The following is a 22,599-nucleotide window of genomic DNA, read 5'->3' as shown; positions in this document are numbered from 1 at the left end:
GGCAGCAGGGAACATCAGAAATGACAGGGCAGCAATGGACTAAAGAGATAGGACTCCTTGTTTCCTAAGGGATAGCCCTTTTGGCTACATGAAAATGATTCCTTGCCACTCAAAACCATCAAAGGAAGAAAGACTTTTCAAAACCATGTATCTTTCAACAGGTGTATTTTTAAAAATTATAAATACCAGAAGTTGATTCCACTCTCCCCCTAAGCCCATATCTGAATCTTCTGGATTCTTTCATTGTTACATCCCAAACTGACCAATTTTTTTTCCTCAATTTGTAATTGACATAAGAAAACTGGATTGATAGGCTTGTTCCTTGTCCAAATTAAATGGTATATGTCTTCCAAAGTAATACAAAATAATTCTATTCATTACATTGTTTTCCCGATATAATAAAAAAATTATTAGGATACACTGCCCCACCTTGGTGTTCATCCTTTCATTGTTCCCCACCAACTGAAAGTTATAGAGGACTCAGCAACCCAAGATTTACACTTAGGGAGCCCACTGCCAACTACATTTGGAGACTCTGGGGTCCCCATGGATGAAGGTGGCAGGCAATTAATGAGAATTGGCTCCAAAGTGCCATCAGGTATAAAAGCTGTGCATAAACATGAGATTCACATCTTCCACCAGGTCTCCAGATGTCACTGATAATTGAGCTTATTCCTGAATGTTGAAGAGTCATGACCAAAAATTTCAAGGTGTTCAACATTCAAGGAATGTCCTTCAGCGAGGCCCCTCCTCTCCTCCACCTTATTTTTTAAAATAATTTAAATAGACCTAGCTTATATAAAAGTAACTATCAAAGGCCGCCAAAAGAGGTAGGTAAGCTTGAAGAGTGTGTGGATGAATGAATGCTGGAGCTGTAGGAAAGGGTGGCAACAGTCTTATATGGCTGAATTTCCACATGAGCCCAAATTTTATTCATTACTAGCTGTCCTGGTCTAACTCCTTCTCCCTTCTTGATAGTTGCCTGGCTGAGTCAGGGGCCCCCAAAAGACAAGACCCAGATAATCAACTCGATTTGTCATATCCCAAGTTGACTTGGATGATAGCTAAATGATAGTCACTAATGAATAATGAATTTTTCAAGTGGTAGATTTTTCCCCATTTTAGAAAAAATGATGTGACAAGAGTGTAGCTGTTTGAGGAATAGAAAAGTCATTTAAGGACAAAAAGAAGGTAAAAAGAACTTATGAATAATCAATACATTATGGGTAGAAAAAAAATGGGCACTTTTCAAAGTGGAAAGCAAAATAGTATTGAAGAAAACTAGATTTTCCATAACTTCAATAGCACTTCATTTTCCAAATATGTATTCTTTTAAATGATTAAGGTTCTTAACAATCCAGAATAAAAGAAGCAAGGAGTAAAAGAAAATAAATCTTTCCAAATGCAAAATTTGCAATATTGAAACTAGCCAACAAAAACACAGGATCACTTGGAACCAGCTCTTGGCCATAATTAAATTAGAATGTGTTTAAATTCTTAATGGCATGGTATTTTACACTGAGTTTGAAATATACACCTAAACACTCCAGCCATCATGAGTTATTAATATAAAGTGCCCAATAACTGGAGAAGTATTGCAGCATATTATCACTCCTCCCTGGCTAATGAAACCAATCATCCTCTCTAGTGTTTTAGCCACACGAACCAGAATCACTCTCCTTGTAGCTTGAAAGGTTTCAGAAAGCATCGAAGCAGCTAAAAGGCAGTCTTTTTGCCTGATGAAACAACCTTGAAATAAATGTTAGGTTGTTTTTCCTGAAATGTGTGTGTGTGTTCTTTTTAAGCTTTCTACCTGTCCGCTTCTCTGCATGGAGTAAAAATCCATTTGGAGCCCAAGAGACACAAACAGCATGACCACGGTTTACTAATTGTTATCTGGAAGCCTCTGTATGAGAGGGAGATCAGTTTAGAAAGCTAAATCTGCCTGTTGAGTTATTGAGCTTATTTTGATAATGATTTGCTGAAGTAGATGTATTAAATCGCCCTCGGTAATAGGTTATGGAAGCCTGTTGAATTCAAACTGGTAAGAAATAGCGTAGGCATGAAGCAGCTGTACGATTAAAATTTTAATTAAAATTAGGGCTGGCTAAACTCTTAAACTAGCCGGATTCATGGGCCTGCATTGGGGCTCAGGGCTTTGGCAAGAACTGTGGTCTCTCCTCTCTAGACGTTTTGGCATGGACCCAGGGCAGTTATGCCCAATGTGTTTCAGTGTGCTCTACCCATTGGACTAATGATCCTCCTAATCATTAGGCCTGGCCCTGTAAAGCAATCTTCATAAAAATAGGTGCCAAGGAGTGACAGAGTCAGAATGGACAAAATATTGCCAATCCTGTAAGAATGGGGGATGGCTAGCAGCTTTCTCACCATGGGGAAAAGCTGAATTGGTCTTAGAAGCCTCTCACAAGCTTTGTCAACTAATAGAGAAGAAGGGTCATTATCTAAGGAGGAGGATTTAGGATCCAGAATGGAATTTCATGCCAAATAAACATTTTTGAGATAATAAATAGGAATGCAATTTGATTGATCAAAGACTTGCTAATGACCAAACCCAGACCATGGCTAGATTTTGTCCAAGACCCCCTTGGGAAGCCCAGAGACTGGCAGAAGAGAGGGGAAGCAGAAGCCTGTTGGGGGGGTGGGGGGGGAGGGGTGACACAGGGGAGTCAGAAGATGAGGTGAGTCATGTTCAGAGAGTCCCCAGGTTAAAACAGAAGGACCTGGTTGACCACCAGATTTTAGGGATGAGCACAGAGCTAAAAGTACAAGGCCAAACTGAGAAATCAGAAGCTAGATGGGAAAGAACTGAGCAGATATGGAGGAGCTAAGTAAATAACAGAAATGAGCAAGTTCAAGGCAATTGCTGTCATTGGAGCTGCAGGTTAAAGTCTCATTTTCTACCCCTGAAACCAAGAGCACACTGTATGTTAGCTAACTTGACAATAAATTATATTTAAAAAAAACCAACCAAAATTAGAATAGCTTGTATTAAAGGTTATACTAGAATAACTTGTATTAAAGGTTATATTAACTATAACTTGTATTAAGATAACACCAACCCATTGCTATTGGTATTTTCTGCAAAAGCTGATTAAATTTATTTTTTTTAAGAAAGTAATGAACTTACAGAGTGAATCTAGTTGAAATAACAGATTTGTTTTTAGTGTTGTGAGTAGCAGAATTTTTCATTCAATTTTGTTGTTGTTTAGAAGTTCATGGGAAATGAAAACAAATAAAAATTTTAAATAAAAACAAGTCTCAGGGTCTCTGGGTGGCTCAGTCAGTTAAGCATCCAACTCCAGCTCAGGTCATGATCTCACGGTTCACGAGTTCGAGCCTGACATCAGGCTCTGTGATGACACCTCAGAGCATGGAGCCTGCTTTGGATTCTGTCTCCCTCTCTCTCTGCCCTTTCCCTGCGATTTCTCTGTCTCTCTCTCTCTCTCTCTCTCTCTCTCTCTCTCTCTCTCTCAAAAATAAATAAAACATTTAAAAAAATTTGTTAAGTCTCACTTCCATTGGATGTCAGCATCTCAGACTTGGTTAGGTCAGGCTCCTTTAAAGGTATAGGGATGGGTAGAATATTTATATTAATTTTTGAAGGGTTCCTGTCACAATAAAATAACCATTACTCCTACTTATACAGCATTACTCCATGTTGGATATTATTTTAGGGTCTTTTATTTATATTAGAATAAATATTAATAACAACAATAGTGAAAACTACCGTTAATTGAGCATTTATATGTGTCCAGAACTGTGCCAAATGCTCTAAATACATTCTTGTTATTTATTCCTGCAACGTCTCTGCAATGTTGCCATTGGTTTATTATTTTTATGTTACATATGGGGAAACTGAGGCTCAGAGAAGTTAAGGAACTTGTCCAAGTTCACATAAGTTGGAACAGTAGGGCCAGCATTTGAATATTTTTTTGCCTGAATATAAAACTCAGGCTGTTTCCCAAGGTTGAGTGATAGTGTAGGCAACAGGGACAGGAAGACTGATAGATACGATACAGAATATGACAGTGACAACCTATTAAGCTCAACAGTTTTGCGGTTATAAAGGCATTTACCCTTATAACCATTCATTGTTCCAAGTGATCCATTAATACAATAACTATTTGGACACTTAGGATTGCAAACGATAATCATGAACAAGAAGAAGAAAGAGGAGGAGGAAGAGATAATGATGATGATGGCAGGACCACGATGATGAAGATTATGATGATACCAATGATTAAAGAAGTTAAAACCATCTTTATGTTCAGACAGAGCTATATGGTCACCTATGGGGCACACTTTAAATGGTACCTCCAATGCCTTCCCACCTATTTCCACTTAATAATATGTAAAATCCCTCCAAAGTTGTCACAGAGCTTTCTTTCCATGGTTAGAGACAACGTTTAAAGATAGCCCTAAGACAGGTAGCTGTCCTAAATTTACCTGAAGGTATATAAAATATCAAAAACCATCTCTGAGAAATGCTTTGGATAAAGACAGAATGATAACAAGGATAAAGGAGTGGGATAGAAGTAGAATGATCTGATCCAAGGTAAGGAAGGAAATAGCCATTCAGTTCATGAGCACTTGTTGAGCAATTCTATGACTCAAGCATTTAAGAGCTATTCCCCATTTTCCAGTGTGGAAACTGAGGCTCAGAGAGGTCAAAAAATGAACAGCAGTCCAGCCAATGTCTGAATCCAAAGCCAGTTTTCTTTTTGTTCAGCCTAGGGTGGTGAAAGCCAAAGGCCTCAGAGACTTCAAAAGTAAATAGATGAAACTCTCTGATGAAACAGCAAGACCGTATCATGTATGGATCTCTCCAACACCACAGGCCTTGGACCAACACCAAGGTCCAAAAACAACTCTCTGGCTTCAGAATTTGATTCCTGAAGCTGCCGGTGGCCATTCCTAGTTCTGATCACGGAATTCGCATAAGGGATAGAGGGCTTTTTCCTGGGTTGGGACACATAAACTCATAAATTATCATACAGAAAGTCATAAATATGCATGTTGGTCTCCAAGTTTTGTAACCAGTCCAACTCAAATTTGCATGAGACGCTTAATAACAAAATGTCAATTGAATTTCATACAGTGATAAATCTCTCCTCCACCAAAAGAAAGAAAAACCCAACTGCTACCTGTGAGTGCGCAGGGAGCCAGGGGGCCAGGCCGTGCCCACAGGAGGATTACTGATGTTTCCCTATCCTTCACTGACCTGGGCCACTTCCTTCACTGACCCTCTCTTCCTCACAACCTCCTCTTTTGATGTGCTCAAGCTGTGTCTAGGGAGAGACACGCTAATCCCTTCTGAACAACTTGTGGCTCGGTCCCTCAACTGAAATCTCTTCAGTTGAGGAAGCGATGCCTCCAACCATTGCAGCTACAAAATGTACGTAGAACTTGACTTTCGCAATTAGACAGCACAGAGAAAGTGGAGAAAGCACATAACTGCAAAATACGGAGTACCAACAATAGCTCACGTCTGATTTTATTGCATTTTTCCCCAAAATTTACCTAAGTAAAGAGAAGTTAAAATATTGCTCTTAAAGAAAGAGGGCACAGATCCCATGAATATTAACAAGGGGTAACCAGGTGGTCTCACAAAGGCTTAGTGAATGTGCTAAACAATCCTTTGAGGAGGTATTTAAGTCATCACAGTTGGCACTAATTATAAAAGGAAACCATGTCTTTTTCTTTCTTTAAGACTTAGGAGAAATGCAACCATTTCAGCACATGCCAGAAATAAGTTAACTAGATCCTGACTTTCATTACCATGCCTCATTCCCCAAACACAGATTTCGTCTTAGAAACTGTTATGAGCTCAATTGTGTTCCCTCCAAAATTTATACGCTGAAGTCTTAACCCCTAATACCTCAGAAGGTGACTGTATTTAAATATATGGTCTTTAAAGAGGCAAAGAAGCTAACACAAGGTCATTGGGGTGGACTCTAGTCCCACGTGACTCGTGTCTTATAGGAAGAGGAGATTAGGACACAAAACTGCACAGAGGAAAGGCTGTGTGAAGACATTTGAGAGAAGATGGCCATCTACAAGCCAAGGAGAGAAGCCTCCAATAGAAGCAATCCTACTGACACTTTGATCTCAGATTTCTAGCTTCCAGAATTGTGAGAAAATACATTCCCGTTGTTTAAACCACCTCATCTGCAGTACTTTGCTACAGTGGTCCCAGCAAACTCATACAGAATCCAGAACTGTAGATGTTTGGCATGGATAAATCTAGGACAGTTCAGCTGAAATAAATCTGCAATACGCTTGCTTGCTTCCCATGATTATTTCCATTCAACCCTCAAAGTCAACGAAAGAAAGAGCACTGCCATCCTAGAACTGGGTGAAATAACATCTCTCCCAAAGTCCTGAGACTCCAGGGACAAGATGGAATTAGGTGGGTAAAGAGTTCGTGTGTTTGCCCTAGTACCTAACAAATTCTACTAGTCATAATGAAATAAAGAGTCTTTCTCCCCCGACCAATGCAGCAGCCTCCTTAGTGGTTACCCACCCCTCCATCCTTTCCCCTCCAATCCATTCTCAGAGTAGTCAAGTGATCTTCTCAACATTCAGAAATTCTCTTGTTTAAAAGCCTCCAATGCTTTTGCATGGCACCTGGAATAAAATCCAAACTCCTTAGCGTGGCCTAGAGAGCCCTCCAGGATCCAGCCTGTGCTGTCTCTCCACCTCGAGCCTGAGGCACTTTCCACCTTGCACACACACCTCCTAGCATTTTCTGCTCTTTGAACAGGCTAAGCTCTTTCCTGCTCCAGGAATAGCATGCCTTGGCCATGACTACCTCAAAGAGACATTCGCCAACCACCCTTCAAAAATACCTGTCATTCTTCATCCGACCCATGCTTAATTTCTCACCAGCAAGGATTATAATTTGTACGTATTTCATTTACTCTTCTGTGTACTTTCTTTATCTCTAACCAGGAGGTCAAGGACTCTGCCCTTGGTTTAACACCATTATAGTTCCATGGTTGGATGAATGAATGGATAAGAAACACAGTGGGGGAAAGCACTTCATAAGCTCTAAGGCGATATATACATGCAAAGTATAATTAGTAGATTTGAAAGCCTATTGAAGCAGAACCTGTGTCTTCTTTTCTTCCCACACCTCATTCCCTCGGTTAAAGGTAAGCGAATTAATTAATTTAGTCATCGTTATCTGAAAATGATGTGATGCATGAACTATCATATCCAATAACTTATTATTTATAGCCACGTATGGGCTCTAAAATAATTTCATGTATTTTATCTCATGTAATCTTCGCCACTTCCTTGGGAGTGGGTGTTGTTACTCCCATTTTACTGACGGGGAAACTGAGGCCGGGGTGCTAAGGAAACTGTTCTAGCCTATACAGACAATAGGTGGTAGCACCAAGACTCTCACTAGCCCACTGAGATCATCTCCACCAAATTCCTTAGTAATTATGCTCCTGGGCCAATGGCGACCAATGACAGATGCAGGTAGGAAGACCCAGGCTCGTGTAAAAAGAGATTGCTCTGCACGTTCATTTGGCAGCAGGGAAAAGACTCTGAGAATGAGCTTTTTTTGAGCCACTAAGGAAAGGTTTTCCTTTGTACTGTTTTTCCCTTTAACATATCACTTCTAGAACCTCAGTATATTTTGCTATTACAGGCACAAGTATTCTGGTCTTCATTCTATTTCGAGGCAAATTTCTCCAGAAACTATTTTGCTTTTTATAATATAGTATTAGAGGCACCTGGCTGACTCAGTCAGTTAAGCGTCGACTTCTGCTCAAGTCATGATCTCACAACTCATGAGTTCGAACCCTGCATGGGGCTCTGTGCTGACAGCTCAGAGCCTGGAGCCTGCTTCGGATTCCTTCCCTCTCTCTCTCTCTCTACCCCTCCCCTACTCACACTCACACTCTTTCTTTCTCTTAAAAAATAAACATAAGAAAAAAATTAACGTATTATACAGTTGACAGATGAAAAATTATATTATTATATCTTCTGGGGTTAGCTTTTCCATATACTGAATTCGGTATTTTTTTCCCCAGTTTTGTGAATATTATTTTACTCACTAAACATAAACATGTATATAATGCTGTTATTATCAAACCAACATTCATAACATTATATTCTCTCTTATAATGACATTTACAAAATAATTTTGCTAAGAAAATGGATTCTGTGGTCAAAGTTGAAAGACATGAGAAAAATACGTATGACTCAAATAATGGTCAGGGTTAATATCTCGAGTATAAAAAAATTCCAAATGAATAGAGAAAAAGTTCAATGTAAAAATGAGCCCCCCAAGGGGTGTCTGGGTGGCTCAGTCAGTTAATTATCTGACTTTGGCTCAGGTCATGATCTCCTATCAGACTCTATGCTGACGGCTCAGAGCCCAGAGCCTGCCTCAGATTCTGTGTCTCCCTCTCTCTCTGCCCCGCCCCCCACTCACACTCTGTCTCTCTCTGTCTCTCAAAACTGAATAAACACTAAAAAAATTTTAATAAAAAATGAGCCCCCAAAATACGAAAAAGAGTTCACAAAACATAGGAAATTACATAGTTAACAAACAACAATGACACAATATCATTAACACTTTAATGCACATTACGGCAGGAGCTGCCAAAAATATTGGTAGAAACTTTACAAGCTAAGGACAACCTTATAAGCCGAGCTGTCAATTAGTACAATCATTTTGGAGGGTAATTTTACAACATCCATTTAAATTTAAAATGAGTACTGATGTCTTCCATTTCTAGGACTACATCTTCTTGAAACACTAGCATAATTTTATGTCAGTGTAATAGAAAATTGTATTCAAATAATTTTAGTTCAACACATAAATGCCACTTGCACCCATGTATTTGATATTAGGTCCCTAGCCCATACTGGACACAAGTTTTCATTTGGAAGATGTGCTCAATAAGAACTGAGGAAAGGCTCTCTAATAAGCTGTTATTGATTGGGATTGAAAAAATACTCCAACTGACAAATCCCTAAGAACATTCAAAGAAACTGTTACCATGTTCTTCAGGAACGCTGTCCTCCCCTTAAAACACAGTGTAGTGGGAAAAAATAGCCAATCTGGAGTCAGTCATACGTGAGTTCTAATTCTTTTTTTTTTTTTCGTGAGTTCTAATTTCTATTCTGATGCTTGCCAGCTATGAGACTTTAGCTTTCTAAGCCTAGGTTTCCATATTCACTAGATACATGTAAAAAACTAATATCTTAAAAAAAAAACTCAGATCTCACTTGTCTGTTGGTTGGAAAAAAATAAATAATAGCTGTATATCACCCAGCAAATTCACAGCACATATGACACGCTCAACAAATACTAGTCCCCATCTGCTCCTGCAATCTATAGGTCACGGCTCCGTGTAGAAAGGAAGAGAAAGCTAGGAGCAGACAACTCTTTACCGTTCTAGGATTCATTACTAATTCATCTTCCTATACTTGCTCAGCACCTGTTATGAGGACACAGCTCTTGATTCTATAGGTGCAAATATACAACACACATATCCTGTCATGCAAACTGGGACAAGAGATTTCCTCATAAACACCTACGGAGAAAACAACTGACTCTCCTTTTTTTTTTTTTTTTAGCAAGAATAATAACTGAAAATGGCCTAATTGATGAGAAGAATACTGAGAGTTTAATATGTGCCAGGCTCTATTTATTCTGTTCACCTTATGTGGATTATCCCATTCAATCTTTTCAAACTTGTAATGAAGGTTTTCATATTGCGGGTCTTACTGGTAAGAGGTCTTAGTGACCCAAAGGTTTAGATATAATTGACATGTATTGGGCCCCAGTTCAGAGCAAGCAATGCTAAAATGTATTCCCCTGGTTCCATAAAGATGGATACAAATCAGTATGATTCAGGAGGAATGCTTCATCAAGAAAAATAAAAACTATTACTTGGTCAAAGCCCAGAATTTGAACAGTTCATCATAACGTGAATGACACCTGACTTACATCAGAGTCTGCCCAACAGGATAGCCAATTCAAAATCTCCGTAAAAGAGACGCACATGTTTCATGGATCCTTTTCATGGACCATGGACCAATATCCTGGTCCAGAATAGATCATCTGTTCATTCAATAAGTTTTTGTGATTAACTCCTGTGAGCCAGGTACTATTCTGAACACTGAGAATACGGCAGTGAACTAAACAACAACAAAAATATATATATATATATACACATATATATATATACATACATATATATACATATATATATACATACATATATATACATATATATACATACATATATATATACATATATATACATACATATATATATACATATATTTGTATATATATATATTTTCATGGATGTAGAGACTACTAAACAAACAAATAAGCACACTACGCACTTCCATTGATGAAAAGTGCTATGCAGAAAAATACAGCAGGGGCAGGGAATTAGGAACTCTGACTGGAACAGGGAAGAGGGGGGCAAAGCAGGTCTACCCGTTGCCCACAACCTCAAGAGCTCAGGAAGGTCACTCTGATTCTCCAGGGGAGTAAATGCACCAAAGCATTCTGCCTGAGGAAAAATAAACAGAAAAGGAATAGACATAATGAAGAAACAAATAGGTATATTACTACAACAGTAGTACAAAATTTTACTATGTAAAATAGTAGTACAAAATTGTACAATTTGTACAATACTATACAAATAGGTATATTACTGTTTTTATGCCAGGTTTTGGTGTAAGGTTCTGATTAGTACTGTAAACACATTAATATTGTATGAGTTATCTGCCTTGTAAAGTGTTTAAAATATTTACAAGAATATGACAAATTAGACTTATAATTTTAATTAAATATGTAGAAATCTTATATTTAACCAGTAATCACTGTGTACATGTTTTCAAAACTGGCATTTGTTAAATTCATGACTTTTTATTCATTCGTTGTATAAGCAGTATATAAAGAGAGAAATGCGTAGCTTTTAAATTTTTTTAAATACTCATTGATAGATAAATTCGTAAGATTAATAAAATGAGCATGAAAAATGTGAAAAGAGAACTGAGTCTTTCTCTCTATGAACCAAAGTCCCTCAAACATATGACACATGAGAAAACTGAGGCCTGGTGAAGATAAGTAACCCACCCTTGTTCAGACTCCATGGCTTGTGAGTAACGAAGTCACTGAAGGTTTGACTATGACCATGACATCAATAGTCTCCCCAAAATTACATTAAATGTTTAATGTGTATAGCATAGGACCTGGCACAGAGTGGGCACTTGATATATCTTTCCTCCTGACCCCAGTTTAAATCAAACTGTAATCAGGGTAATCCATAATACCACCCAAAACTCACACACACACATGCACACGCATGCATGTGCACCTCATTCAAACAGCATGAAGTAGCCCCAAGAAAGAACCTCCCTCTGTTCCTTTCCCTCCCAGCTCTTATGAACTCAGACCTCTCGGAATACAAATACAAACACTCACCTGATTTGCTGTAGTCATTTCACCCATTAAAATGAACTGAGTGGGCAACTCATCAATGGCTTGGTGGCTGTGGTGGGCAGTGGGAAAGATGGCCCCTCAATGAACCACACCTCCCTCTATTCATAACCTTGGGTAATCACCTCCTATGGAACCTGGCCCATTCCCGTGACTCACTCACAACCAACAGAATGAGGAGAACTGATCCCACAGGACTTTGAAAGACAAATTAGAAAAAGCCTAAAAGTATATACCTACACCTGGTCTTCTGGAGCACTGGCTCTGGGAGAAAACCAACCACCACATGAGAAGTCTGATTACCGTGAGATGCCGGTGCTTTGAGGAAGTCTAAGCTAACCATGGGTTGAGGTTGCTGGAGACAGAGATGGCCCAACAGCCCCCACCAGGTGCTCCAGGCTGAGAGCTGGCAGTGTGTGTGATAAAGCCCTCAGGTGCCTCCAGCCTCAGTCACCATCTGACTACAAACGCATGAGGGTCCCCAACGAGCAAAAATTGCCCAGCTGAACCCATCAAGCCCCAGAACTGAGGTCATGAAAAATCATTGTAAACCAGTGCATTTTGGACTGTTGTTTCTTTTTCTAAAAATTTTTTTATACTGCAATGGATACACAGTGATCACCCTGCAAGCATTCCATTTGCCATTTCTCAATGTATTTTTTAGTTAATAAACACTGTGTTTTCCTAGATATTAACTACCCATCCATAATGTCCAGTCAGCATGCACTTTTCCTCCTCCATCCATATTCAGAATAGTAATAACATACACTTTATCTAATATTTCAAATTACCACCTATCATAACACCCAGACAAAGAATATGTTCTTTCTCCTCTTCCAGGAAATGGTTGAAAAATGAACTTAATAATGAACATTTTCCAAGCAACATTCTACTCCAGAACTCACGGGAGTTATAAAATAACCCGAAACTAAGAGGGTGAAATGGCTCACCTTTTAAATTCTTTATATCTTGAAGTCTTTGATTTAAATCATTATTAAAAAAAAAAATCAAATCACACAGTGCTCTTAATAAAGCATTATTATTTCAGGAAAAAGGCTAAAACTTTCCAAATGCAAATGTTTAGCTGGAGTGGAGTCTTAAAAGATTCCAGGACATTAGTAAAGACACGGGTTGCTTTGCTATTGCAAGTCTAGGTTACAATATCACTGGAACCAAATTCCTGTCAGATTAGTCTTTACTCAAAATGAATGTTTGTAATTATGAAATGAAATAAGTTTTAATTTGAATTGCCTAAAAAGGGGAAACCAAATATTGTGTAATTACAGGAGAAGAAATTTGAGATGGAAAACAAGATAGTGTTATTTACAAGCAAAAAGGCTTTTATGGGATTATGGGGCTTTAATGTGCATATTTGTAGGATTTGGGTGGCAGAATTTGGAACTCAAATATTTTTCATCAGCATTTATTTACAGTCTGCATGCGAGAAATGGAATCCCAGACACATCTGATATTGGGCTTATTTAAACCTTTTATATCCCCACTAAATCTGAAAAGACTCAAATGTTAGCCACACATAATGGAAGTAATCGTGGAGTGTGTGATAAAATAAGTATTTGAAAACCACATGCAACTTTTAGGCTCAAATCCAGAACTGTAAAATCCACCTAGAGACATAATGAGCCTGACTCTCCTTGGAGAGGGAAAAGAGCGAGGAGGAAAGTGTTCCCTTATTCTCCCCGCACAGCTCCTGGCCCCTGAATGCAGTCCACAAATGGCCTGTAACTGCTTTACTGCAAAGGTGCCCACAAGCACCATTTTGCTTCTCTGTAGGGCGGCCATTTCTTATCCTCCCCAAAACTGTGACTTCGGAGACTTTCTGTCTTTAGCTGACATTTCCCCTGTCCCCTTCTGAAGCCCCACTGCTCCCACCCCAGGTCTGTCTCAGTTATTGTCCCCACAGCCTGCACCATCAGGCTTGGTAGCCCCAAACTTTACTCCTCGACTTTTTCTGGGATAAAGCCTTCAAACTGAGGATTTCCTTCCTCTGGCAGGGACAAACTAATTCACACGATCGCACCCTTCCCAGAGATACTGCCTCCTTACAAGGTATGGCAAAGACAGTTCACAGTTTGCCAGATGTTTTTGTTCCTCTTCCTACACTGCACTAATGTGACTGCAATGTGGTTGCCCAGGCAGGCACTCTATTTCCCAGACTCCCTTGTGGTCAGGTATGGCCCCGTCAACGAGTTCTGGCCGATGAAACCGAGCCAGAAGTGGTAAGTGCTACTGTAAGTCTGACTCATGAACATCTCCCACACAGCTCCTCTCCACGCTCTTTTCCCCAGTCAGCTGGATGGAAGGGAGATGACCCCTGGGGTGATTTGGCAAATCTCCAACAATCTGGGTCCCTGAGGGACTTAACGGAAGACAGCCAGCCACCGTGGGCACATAGTTGCCCTTCAAATGTGGTTAAAGAGAAAGTCATACACAAGTTGGGTCTCTCTCTTTTTAAGTGCAGTTATACTATCCTAAACACTACTTAATCCAAAGGAATCATTCTCTAATGACAGAGAGACAACATTGGGCAGATCTGGGAGGGTGAAAGAAATTTCCCAATTCCCTGAAAATTGCCTTGTTTAAAAGTCACCCACATGAAGAACTGTTTTAGTTGACCTCCGGCAAGGGTTTGCCATTAATCAGTCACTTGTAGACTCTGTCCCCTGGCTGCCCTCCTGCCCAAAGACCTTCTTCAACCTAGTCATTACTGAGCCTTAGATATTTTCAACAAGTTTTCCCAGCATATCAATTTAGAAAATCACTGATCAATGAAAATCTTCTGTGCCATGATCTCTTCATTTTTCATTCACTCATTCAAACACTTACTCAACACCCCAAATACCAAGGACTGTGCTAGGCATTGACTGAACACAGACAGCTTCCTGTCCACTGGTGCTAGGAAGTAAAGGAATGGTCATGGGAACAGATAAGAATTGTAAAATAATAATCCAGGTAACTATAATTATCATTATAGCTAAATTTATCAAACCCACGTTATATGCTGTTCAGAACCTGACACTGTTTATTTTACGTAATCATCCCAACCCTATCCTCATATTACAGATCAAGGAACCAAGGTTAGGAGACATTAAGCGACATACTGAAATGACACAAATAACTACCCTCAAGGTGGAGATTTAAACCAAATTCCGTCTGATTCCAAAGTCATTTACAAAGTGTGTGACTTTGGGCAAATTAGTTAAACACTTTAACTCTCCCTCTCTAATCTAAAATGCCATCTCAGTCCCAAAGAAGTAATTTGTACTAAGAGTTAAAATCCGGGACAGAGAAGTTTACGCCCTCATTATGTGTAAAAATCTGGCCTCTTCAACAATTTTCTTGCTTCTGAAATGTCAGTGGAGGGTGGAGGGTGGAGGGAGCTTAAATAAATATTTATGGTATTCATACTATGAAAGGATTTTCCAGATGGTGCATCTTAAAATGCTGATTGCCTTCACACAAACTAAGACACCCCCCTTTCGCCCCCAGTGAAGCTACCTCAGACCTCACCTTCACGAGTGGAAACAGTTGTGATAAGGTGACCAACGATTATCAGGTGACACCGGGGATTCCTGTTCCGGGTGCCTACGTGGGTGTGACTGTGGCTTCTGGAAGAGCCCAGGGGAGAGCGCTTCCCGCCTGAGTTTCTGGGCCGCGAGATGTACTGCATGACGAACCCACTCCAAGCCCGGCTTTGCTGCCAAAAAGCACACTCGACCAAATCCCCGCACTCCAGGTGCTTATTCAGGCTCAGCCACGGACTGATAGCCGAGCATCCCCTGGAGAACTGAGAAATACACATTTGGAAGCCACTTGGAGTCTGTGCTGAGAAAGTAGTGCAGGGAAGCCTGCAGGGCAATCGGGGAGCGAGGCCGATCGGGTGCCTCGTGGATCGAGGACTAAGGTGTGCTTGGGATCTTCATTTCCCAGGCTGCATCAGTTTTACATGGAGCTTAATCAGAGCTAAGCCTGGGAGGTGGGTATCATTATCATTCACGTTTCCAGTCAAGGACACTGAGGTTGAGAGAGGTCCAAGAACTTGGCCGACATCACACAGTAGGAAGGAGCAAAGGAAAGTCTCACTCGTAACAACTTTCACCCCAGCTCTGCTGAAGAGAAACAAAACAAAGCAAAAAAATATATATATATATATATATATTTATATTAATATATAAATTCCTTTTAATGAACACACTCCACGTTCCTTGCACAGCAGTGGGTGTTGCAGGATCATATTACAAACGGGTTCTTATTCAGTTATTCTCCTTTCTCTCTCCTTCTGACCATCTCTGGGAGCTGAGGCCGACTTCCCCTCTCTGAGGAAACAGAAGTTGGAGGTGACGCTATGTGGTCGTCAAAGTCTGAGTGTCCCCAGATGACTACTAGGGTACTGAGAGCCTCAAGGGGTCACCCTGTCCTCCAACCTAGGAGAGCCTGTTGCATCCTCAGCCAGGCACCTCTAGCCAGGGGCCAATGCCCTTCACCTATCGGAGGAGAGTGACTACATCAGGTAAATTGAGGCTCAAGTAGATTTTGTCCAAAGGAAAGTGGGGGAGTGGAAGAGAATCTCCATGTGGAGATCTCCATGTAGAAGCCAATCAGCCCACGATCCCACTGGCCTGAATCCAACCTAACCTGGCCAAGAGAGAACAAAACCAGCAGGTCTTAGAGAGGCTTAAGCCAAGCGTTCTCAGCTGGGAGCAGTTTTGTTCCCAAAGGAACACTTGGCAACGTCTGGAGGCATTTTTGGTTGTCACTACCTAGTTGGGAGGAGCATGTTGTGAGTAGAGGTCAAGGACACTGCTAACTACCCCACAAAGCACAAGCCAACCCCACAACAAAAATTGCTGTTGTGACCAATGCTGAGACACTGGCCTAAGTCAGTCACTCCCTGGGATGCTCTACACCTGGAAACCCTCAGTTCCATCTCCCCCTATACAATGAGGAGTTTTCCGTGGCCCTTCAGACTTCTGTAGGCTAAAGGGATTAAAGCTTGGATATGCAGTTATCTCCATGGGAGGGGCCACGGAGGAGCAATCAGAGGGGACAAGGGACAGAAGGGATCCTGATACTACAGGCGCGAAGGAGCTTGGCTTTGGACAGACTGTCTTCGGTACCCTCAATTCCCTCCTCCCTTTCCTAGCTTCCCCTTTCCCATCATTCTGACATTCCAGACTCCCAAAGTCCTGTGGTCCTTCATCCTTGCAAACGTGTTCCCGGGAAAGGATCCAATATTAGTTTTTCCTAACGTAGAGTGAAAGTAAATTATCATGATCCCTCTCTCAGGAATATTGGCATTTTACGCCACATTGTCAACTGTGTAATGTGAGCCCTTCTTTTTTTTCTTTTCTTTTCTTTTTTAATTGGGGAGGCATAATTAGCTTATATAATACAGTATGAGTCAATGGTAAGTAGGTAGGGAAAATCTAGGGTTCAGGGCTAGCCTGTAGCAAAGGGTTCCTTACTGAGAGCCTGGAAGTCACATCACGGAAGGCAACAGTAATGAGGATAGTAATGGCCACCTATATTTACTGGACACTTGCTATGGACAGGCACTGCTCTAATTGCTTTACCTGTATCAACTCATTTAATCTTTACAGCAGTCCATTGAGGTAGTTACTACCACTATCTTTATTTTATAAATGAGGAACTGAGACACAGAGGGCCTAAAAAGAACTCAGTCAAAGCCCATTAGCAACTGAAGAAGTAGGAGTCAAACCCAAACAGCCTGACTGCAGAGGAGAGCATGGGCTCTTAGCCATCCGTGCTCCCCTGTCTCCCGTGCTATAAAAAGAGCTCCAACCAGGAGGCATGGACCCCACACCGCACTAGAAGCATGTGTGGGGAAGGCGAGCCGCGCTCAGGGTTACAGGCTCCTTCTTTACGAAGAGATAATTTTGAACCCAGCAATCACAGAGTTCCCTGCAATCCCTGACTTTCAGTGATTCTTATGGTCCAGATACAAAATCTGAAAATAAGTAGACTTCATCTTACCTTCGGTGCCATTTCTACTGAGCAACATGGTTGGGTACATAGCACTCTCTTAAAGAAATCTAACAATAACAACTTTGTCCAACGGGATCCTCCTGCCTTCCCTGAGAATTATCCCCTTGCTCCAGGATTGGCTCAGCCACCAGAGCAAAATCCCAATTCCCTTATTGGATGGATCTCTTTTGGGCAAAAGGAAGGAAGGCAGAGTAATGCACATCAAGGCGTGAGCGAATGATGAGCTCCAGAACCTTCTCTTATTCTGGAATGTCGAGCAAAGAACCGTCAAGGCAATGGAAGAAGTGAAGATAGTTGTTTATCTCCTAAATCAGCACTCCTAAATCAGCAGGAGAGAATCTCTCTTCTTTCCAGGTCTGAAATTGGTTATACTGAACTAGCTCAATATTTCCTCTGTATGTCAGCATAGTTAGCCAAGAGGTGGGCTCAAAATCAGTGCTCAAAAAGTACTTGCTGGTTTATTAAGAAAATAAGGTCTCTGTGTGCCTCAAGTTCTATATTAATAATTTAATCTCCATTGAAATAAAGTTAAAATTTGAGTTTAGCTCTTAAAAAATACATCTTTACCACCTAACAAGTCAGGGATTTATCAGAAGGTTCCTACATGCTCTGACATGACATCTATCTAGAGAAGTTAATGACACATTGCCAATATTTTGCTTCTCAAAGTACCAAAGCATTTATTAGGAATACGAATCACTGGCTCCAACCCAGAAACTTCTGAAACAGACTCTACATTTTGACAAGACCTTCTGATGATTTGTTTGCATGTTAAAGAATTTGTTTCAATACTAAAGATTGCTTTGCATTTTTGACTCAATTTGGACCTAGAGGCGAGAATTAAATACACACATACACACATACACATACAGAGGCATTATCTCTGCTCTTTAGGATTTTGCAGTCTAGTGAAGGATGGATATATAAAAATATGGTACGATAACGATGGCACTGTAATGATGATAAATTCTGGAGAGAGAGAAGGGTGGGAGAAATGCCTGGGCTTACTAGGGGACTCAGAGAAAGTTTGGGAATGAAAAGAGAAGAGTCAAGATCCTTTCAGCTTTCAGTTTCAAGGCAGAAAACGATTCCAGAGAGTGTCAAGCAAGTGACATAAGTTGCCTATCACCAGGAATAGAAGACTTCTGTCCACTGCATCTTGGTGCTGGAGTTGCCAGGAAAACACACATCCGTCAAGCACCGGATGGAACGATGCTTTATGTACACAGAAAAGGGAGAGGGTGAGATCCGTTCTAATGGTGGGCATCAGTTCCCCCATGGCCAGCAGGTCCCTCCTGGCAGACGCAGGGCAACTGGCCTACACGTAGGCTTCTTGTGCTGCAGGAGAAGGACTCAGCCCCCTCCCCAAAGAGAATAGAAACAGTAGGGTTGGCCAGCTGCCATATGACACACATGCTTCTGCAGAACGAGAAGCGCACACTGAATCTGAAACAGGAAAAGTGATAAGCCCAGAATAGGCCACAAGGACTCTAGCTCTTGGCAAGAAAATGTGTCAGGCCCCGAACTCGTTCTTACACAACCAAATGGGGGTCAAAAGACTGCCTCCATGAGTGCATGACTCTACCTTTTCCAACAAAGAGTTTGGAATATACAGTTTTATGTAACTCAACAGTCGAGGAGTAGCTGGCTTCAGGCATAGCTGTATCCAGGTGCCGAAATCATGTCCTCAGAGACCCAACTCTTTCCATTTCCCATACTTTTCTCTGCTTTGGCTTCCTTCTTAGACAAGTTTCCTTTAGACATTTATCGGGAATGTTTAGACTTACATTAACTTTCCAGGATTCCCAGAAGAAATTCTTTTACCAATTCATCTTAGAAACTTCCACTGGCCTGCCTTCTCATGTGACCATCTCTAAATCAATTGCTACGGCCGACAGATCTGGACTTGAATTCTTACTCTATTACTAGCTTGCTTAGTGTGTGTGAACTTCAGTATCCTCCTCTATAACATGGCAGACAGTAATGCCTACTTTGTAATAGTAAATGCAGTGAATATTCACTGACTGGTAACTATGATCGCTGTCATCGTTTGGGCGTCTATATTCCTAAAGAAGTTGGCTTACCTTTTCAATATGGGGAACTTCTATTTTTGTTTTCTAAGCACTCTTCCTTGGTTACACATTTGTGAAGCCCAACACTAGAAACACCTATATCTGCCCAACAGAATTCCTGAAAAAGAAAAACTGTTATCACACCAGCTGGCCTAGTGTGAGTGAGGAGAGTCACCAGAAGAAAACCAACAAGGCAATTTAGATTCTAGACAGATTTCAGACGACAATTTTCTTTAAAAGAATAAAAATTTAAAGCCCCAGGGCCATAAAGATTTAAAACATCATTTGTCTGGGACTTCCATCGGAACTTTAGATTCTGATTTGAATCCTTATCCTACTTCATGTGAGAAGGTTTACACAGAAATTTTTCTACTTTGAAGTCAGAATCTCAATTTCTGTCACTCCCTCTAATTTCTGCACCTTGCTTTCATTTCTCCATTACGTCCCCTTGATGGCATTTCCACATGGGGCTTTCACAGCATACGCACCCCCACAAAGGTCCTCTCTGGGCTCTTTTGAATGAGGCTTGGATAGAAACATGGCTGTAACTTGATATGCTTTGGTCAGCTGGAGTAGCAGAATGGTGGACTCAGTCCTTGTAAATATAAATCAATTCAGAACACATCCTGTAGAAAGGAAGTAACACAAGTGTCCGGGGGCATGACTGGCCAGAGGCCCACATCGACTCAAGTAGGGCTGTGGTCAAGCCAGGGACTCCACACACAAAGGATCTGATGGCAAACGATCTTGTCGGCAGTAACCATCCATATGAAGTTAAACCTCCCTCCCGTTAGACTCAGAAACACCTGTCAATGAATGGTAATGTGTTTGAATTGAACCTATTATTTCTGAGCAGTTGATGGGAGTCTCAATTACTTTTTTTCAGGGACAGATCAAGGAAAAACTGCAACCAAAAGGTTATCCACAGAATACACACCAACACTTTAAGAAAACAGAAAAGCTCCATGACAAATACAGCCAACCTGCTGGAGGTAGATTTCCTTCTCGGAAAAAAACCCAAGAGGGAAGCAGGGGAGGCAGAGAAAGAGGTAGGGGTGGGGGGAGCGGGAAGAGACTATTCCCACCAGCAGCATCACCTATTGTTTGAAACATTAGAACCTCTGTCTCCTCCCTTGCTCCCATCTTTTCTCCTTAAAAGAAAGTGCTTTCTGTAGGATTAGACTAACTTTCCTGTTTAACAGAAGTAAAAAGGAAAAACAAAGGAGAGACACCAAATGCATAACAATGACGCCCTTCAAACTGCTGAGCTTTGAGGTCTGGCCTTTGCTCTGTGCTTGTAGCAATCTCTCAATAACTGATTAAAGGATTAACCGTCCAATTTGTTCAAAAGAACAACAAGATTTATATACTTATAAGGTCCTGGAAGACGTACACCTGAATTAGCATAACAATAACCCACACCAGAGGAGTCAGACAGAAAAGTAATTCACATTTAGAGTTGGAATTTTAAAACTATAAAGTAGAAAATAGTCTACCTTGCCACCAGCTCTAACAGGATTAAGGAGCACGTGTTGGTTTTATTTGTACTTCTTGAGCAAACAGGCCTAATTAGAAATGAAAATCGTGCATCAATCAAACGCAGGTTAACGATCGACAGATCTACACACGTTTTAGCTGGAGGTCTTAAAGGGATACCATCTGATTCTAACAGGCATGAAAAGGGGTGAGTTCCCAGCCACAACAGAGCAGAGAGGACCTTCCGCGCTGCCACACTCCAAAGAAGAAGGGAGAGGCTGGACAGGATGTCCTTCCGAACGGTGAGCACATTCTGGGCGGCTGGGACTAGAGAAAGGACGGAATCGGAATCGCAGGCTTTGGTTATTGAGTCTGCCCCCCACCCCACCCCCAACCAACTGCGCGAAACTGTTTACTCAAAAGGACCAGAATTACATTCCCTGTGTCAGTACAAGGGAAACAAGCCTTTTCGGGAAGGTCAGATGACTGGGTTGGGGATGGGAAATGGTGTGCTGGCCCCAGAAGGAGTCTTCCTGAGCAAGCCCATGCAGGGAGCTGTGCCCCTGGGAACAGGCAGTGGCTTGAGGCTGATCTGTCTGCCCAAGTCTGATAGTTCTCAGAGGGGGGACTGGCCTCTGGCTGCTGGTTCTAATCCCTGAGCAGGGTTTTGTAAGGAACGTGAAAAAAGAAGAGAGGAATTAGGATATTACTCTAAGAGAGTAGAGCACACACTGAAAACCATACCCAGAAGCAAACAAAGGCAAATTACTAACCTGAGTCTGGTTTTATCAGGTTTGTCTCTTTCCTCAGGGCTGGAAGATATTTTGCCCATTGTCCCCACTCTTCCTCCATCTTTTTAGCCAAGAAAGTGACTTAACCAGTCCTTAATTTGATCTTAACTTTTGACTGCTCAAAAACGTCCCTGCGCGATTTCATCACGTCCCTGTCCCTTCCAAAGCTTCCCCGAAGGCCCTCAGTTCCTTCAGAATCCAAGCTCGCATTCTCCATTTAGCTACTCCAAAATCATTGCCCCCACCTGCGCTTCCCCCTTCTCTCCCCGAACCCACTCCCACGGCTTTCCTACACAGCCTTCCCTCTTCCAGAGCCTGCTTCAAGTTCACCTTCACAAAGAAGCCTTTCCAGAAATTTCTGCCACCCCCTACTCACAGAGACTTTAACCAACTACCCTGAGCAGCTGCCCATTCATCTGACACTGGGTTGGGTTGTGCTGTTTTACTGAATTTGTCTTTATTCATGCTTATCCTGTGCCTCATCATGGGGTGCCCTCCCCCCCCCCCACATCCCAACAGCTCTTTACTATGCTCTTAACTGCTTCAGTACTCAGTACTGAGCACTGCCAGTGCTATAAATGCCCTGCTTGTCTGTCTGGGCCCAAGTGGGGTAGATCAGGGATACACAGAAACCAGCTAATTCGATTAACAACAAGCTCAACACACAATCAAGCTCATCATCTAATTCCAGACACTAATCCGTATGTGAGGAGTGAGCCCAAGTGGCTTGAGT

General features: G+C 41.3%; 1 long non-coding RNA gene across 4 annotated transcripts; it reads right to left on the bottom strand.

Annotated features, from left to right (window-relative positions):
* Window positions 1-10,357: 10,357 nt before the first annotated feature.
* Window positions 10,358-22,209, bottom strand: LOC123379286. Of its 4 annotated transcripts, none has more exons than XR_006583559.1 (5): window positions 21,849-22,209; window positions 20,088-20,225; window positions 19,612-19,717; window positions 15,032-15,630; window positions 10,358-10,571 (listed from the first exon to the last, which is right to left on the bottom strand). It is a non-coding gene; the product is annotated as an uncharacterized LOC123379286 (long non-coding RNA). The 4 variants fall into 4 exon arrangements; XR_006583558.1 differs by having other exon boundaries at window positions 15,032-15,627; window positions 21,849-22,206; XR_006583557.1 differs by lacking the exon at window positions 20,088-20,225 and having other exon boundaries at window positions 21,849-22,181.
* Window positions 22,210-22,599: the final 390 nt, after the last annotated feature.

This window comes from Felis catus, chromosome C1 (genome assembly GCF_018350175.1).
Source record: "Felis catus isolate Fca126 chromosome C1, F.catus_Fca126_mat1.0, whole genome shotgun sequence".
Lineage (NCBI taxonomy): Eukaryota > Metazoa > Chordata > Mammalia > Carnivora > Felidae > Felis > Felis catus.
Note: the sequence above shows the minus strand (reverse complement) of the source record. Positions and strands in the feature narration are given on the sequence as shown.